Consider the following 4,334-nt stretch of genomic DNA (forward strand, 5'->3'; position numbering starts at 1 on the left):
AGGAAATAACGCCACAAGTTCAGCTGCTACAGGACGAGATTTGTTGGACAACGCCCCGTAAACGTCCAAGCGAACCATTGTGAGGTGTATAACTGGTGGAAGGTAGTGCCCCGGGACGGAAAACCGTACAACAGCAATCCAAAGGAGGAGCCGCGACAGCAAACTCAAAATTAAAAACCGTATCGTTATAAAGCGATCACCCTCCAAATCCGCAGGTAACTCATGAATTATCTACCACCGATCTCTATGATTTTTTCAGACAACAATATATGCTGTATACGTAAGTAATTGGTGAAATTTTAAGCTTCTATCTGTTAAACTGGGGTAGAAAGTGCGCAAATTTCTTATCTGAACAATCGGTTGTATGAGATGTGTACTATATATACCACCGACCTCTATGATTTTTTCAGACAAGAATATATGCTATAGACGTAAGTATTTGGTGAAGTTTGAAGCTTCTAACTATTAAAATGGGGCTGAAATTGCAAAAAAAAAAAATATATATATACTATATATACCATCATATATATATTATATATATCACCGATCTCTATGATTTTTTCACACAACAATATATACTATATACGTAAGTAGTTGGTGAAATTTGAAGCTTATAGCTGTTAAAATGGGGTAGAAATTGCGAAAAGTTTCTTATCTGAACAATCGGTTGTATGAGATATATACTATATATACCACCGATCTCTATGATTTTGTCAGACAACAATATATGCTATATAAGTAAGCATTTGGTGAAATATGAAGCCTCTAGGTGTTAAAATGGGGCTGAAATAGAGAAATATATGACGCAAACGTAAGTGTTTCATGAAATTTGATGAAATTTGAAGCTTCTAGCCGTAAAAAGGGCAAAAATGACAGTTTTTATGAGGTATATAAAATATATACGACCGATCTCTATGATTTTTTCAGACAGCAATATATGCTGTAGACGTAAGTATTTGGTGAAATTTTAAGCTTCTATCTGTTAAACTGGGGTAGAAATTGCGCAAATTTCCTATCTGAACAACCGGTTGTATGAGATATGTACTATATATACCACCGACCTCTATGATTTTTTCAGACAACAATATATGCTATAGACGTAAGCATTTGGTGAAGTTTAAAGCTTCTAACTATTAAAATGGGGCTGAAATTGCAAAAAAAATATATATATATACTATATATACCGTCATATATATACTATATATACCACCGACCTTTATGATGTTTTCAGACAACAATATATGCTATATTCGTAAGCATTCGTTGAAATTTGAAGCCTCTATGCAATTACGAAAGTGTCTTATCTCAACAATCGGTTGTGGGGATATATACTATATATACGACCGATCTCATCCATTTTTTCAGACAACAATAATATTGCACGAAAGTATATCGTGAAGTTTCAAGCTTCAATCTGATAAATTGAGGAAGATATGACAAAATTCCTCTTTTACTGAAAAATCGTTTCTATGGAGGATATATGATTCCATCCGGCCGGCTCCGACAAATCTCTAATCGAACACCTAAGTACACCCGCTCACCATATTTTATCAAGATATCTCAAAAGTTGTGGGACTAGATTGCATACATACAGACAGACGGATATGGCTAAATCATGATTATTTCGGTATACGTAATGGTGGGTCTAACTATTTTCCTTTACGGACTTACAACTTTGAGATTCGTGCCAAAGTTAATATACCATTTCATTTTCATGAAAGGTATAAAAATATGTAGGTACTTTGTGTGAGGATGCAAAGCTTCACGTTTTTTGTGGTCTGCATGTAAAAACTATGACTACGAATCACGTATTTCAACAATATATGACGCAAATGTAAGTATTTGATGAAATTTGAAGCTTCTAGCCGTAAAAAAGGGGCAAGAATGATAGTTTATATGGGTATATAATATATATACCACCCATCTCTGTGATTTTTCAGACAACAATATATGCTATATAAATATGCATTTGGTGAAATTTGAAGCTTCTAGCTGTTAAAATGGGCAGAAAGTGCGAAAAGTTTCCTATCTGAACAATCGGTTGTATGAGATATATACTATATATACCGCCGATCTCTATGATTTTGTCAGACAACAATATATGCTATATAAGTAAGCATTTGGTTAAATACTCTAGCTGTTAAAATGGGGCTGAAATAGGGAAAAAAAAAATATATATACTATATACATATACATATATAATAAAAATGAATTGCTGTTCGTTAGTCTCGCTAAAACTCGAGAACGGCTGAACGGATTTATTTTATCTTGGTCTTTAATTATTCGTGGAGGTCTAGGGAAGGTTTAAAAGGTGAGAAAAATTCGAATACTAGCCGGGAAAATACTCAAAACAGCATATTTCCTCGAGATATAGGCCAAAACGTGGACCCGGGTACCCCTAGAGTGTGTTTATAGAATATGGATATCATATGAAAGCTGTTGATGAGCGCTTTAGTAGAGGGTAATTTTCATACCCCTGGGTGACTAGGGTCTCGAGATATAGGCCAAAACGTGGACCCGGGTACCCCTAGGGTGTGTTTATAGAATATGGATATCAAATAAAAGCTGTTGATGAGTGCTTTAGTAGAGGGTAATTTTCATACTCCTGGGTGACTAGGGTCTCGAGATATAGGCCAAAACGTGGACCCGGGTACCAATAGGCTGTGTTTATAGAATATGGATATCAAATAAAAGCTGTTGGTGAGTGCTTTAGTAGAGGGTAATTTTCATACCCCTGGGTGACTAGGGTCCCGAGATATAGGCCAAAACGTGGACCCGGGTACCCCTAGAATATGCATATAAAATGAAAGCTCTTTATGAGCGCTTTAGTAGAGGGTAATTTTCATACCCCTGGGTGACTCGGGTCTCGATATATAGGCCAAAACGTGGACCTGGGTACCCCTAGAATGTGTGTATAGAATATGGCTATCAGATGAAAGCTGTTGACGAGTGCTTTAGTAGGGGGTAATTTTCATACCCCTGGGTGACTAGGGTCTCGAGCTATAGGCCAAAAAGTGGACCCGGGTACCCCTAGAATCTGTTTATAGAATATTGATATCAGATTAAAGCTGTTTATGAGTGCTTTAGTAGAGGGTACTTCTCATACCCCTGGGTAACTAGGGTCTCGAGATATAGGCCAAAACGTGGACCCCGGTACCCCTAGAATGTGTTTATAGAATGTGGATACCAAATGAAAGCTGTTGATGAGTGCTTTATTAGAGGGTAATTTTCATACCTCTGGGTGACTAGGGTCTCGAGATATAGGCCAAAAAGTGGACCCGGGTACCCCTAGAATCTGTTTATAGAATATTGATATCAGATTAAAGCTGTTGATGAGTGCTTTAGTAGAGGGTAATTTTCATACCCTTGGGTGACTAGGGTCTCGAGCTATATGCCAAAAAGTGGACCCGGTACACCTAGAATGTGTTTATAGAATATTGATATCGAATGAAAGCTGTTGATGAGAGCTTTAGTAGAGGGTAATTTTCATACCCCTGGGTGACTAGGGTCTCCAGATATAGGCGAAAACGAGGACCCGGGTACCCCTAAAATGTGTTTATAAAATATGGATATCAAATGTAAGCTGTTGATGGGTGCTTTATTAGAGGGTAATTTTCATACCCCTGGGTGACTATGGTCTCGGGATATAGGCCAAAATGTGGTCAGACGGAAAAAGCTTATTAAAATGTATGCAGATTGGCCAAATTTAGGGCAGGACAACGTCTGCCGGGTCTTCTAGTACATAAAAATAATATATATACCACCATATATATACTATATATACCACAGATCTCTATGATTTTTCCACAAAAAAATATATGCTATATACGTAAGAAACTGGTGAAATTTGAAGCTTATAGCTGTTAAAATGGGGCATATATTGTGAAAAATTTCTTATCTGAACAATCGGTTGTATGAGATATATACTATATATACCACCGATCTCTATGATTTTTTCAGACAACAATATATGCTATATTCGTAAGCATTTGGTGAAATTTGAAGCTTATAGCTGTTAAAGTGGGGCTGAAATTGCGCAAATATATATATTTACTGCATCTCTAACGGAACATGACGTTGCTAATTATGTCTGCTCTAAGCTCGGTGTGTCGCCCACCAGTAACATCAATGTTTCCTATAAATTTAACTTTAAGTATGAGAGAGACATTTCCTCGTTTAAAGTATCTGTTTCTGATGTATTCTTCGACAAGTTGCTTGATCCTTCTTTTTGTCCTGTACATGTTGTTGTTGTTGTAGCAGTGCTTCGCCCCACCTAATAGCTGCGACCGATCACAAATTGTCATCAATATCCTCTAACGGGAGTCCAAGGAAAC

Source organism: Eurosta solidaginis, chromosome X (genome assembly GCF_040869045.1).
Source record: "Eurosta solidaginis isolate ZX-2024a chromosome X, ASM4086904v1, whole genome shotgun sequence".
NCBI classification, from domain to species: Eukaryota; Metazoa; Arthropoda; class Insecta; order Diptera; family Tephritidae; genus Eurosta; species Eurosta solidaginis.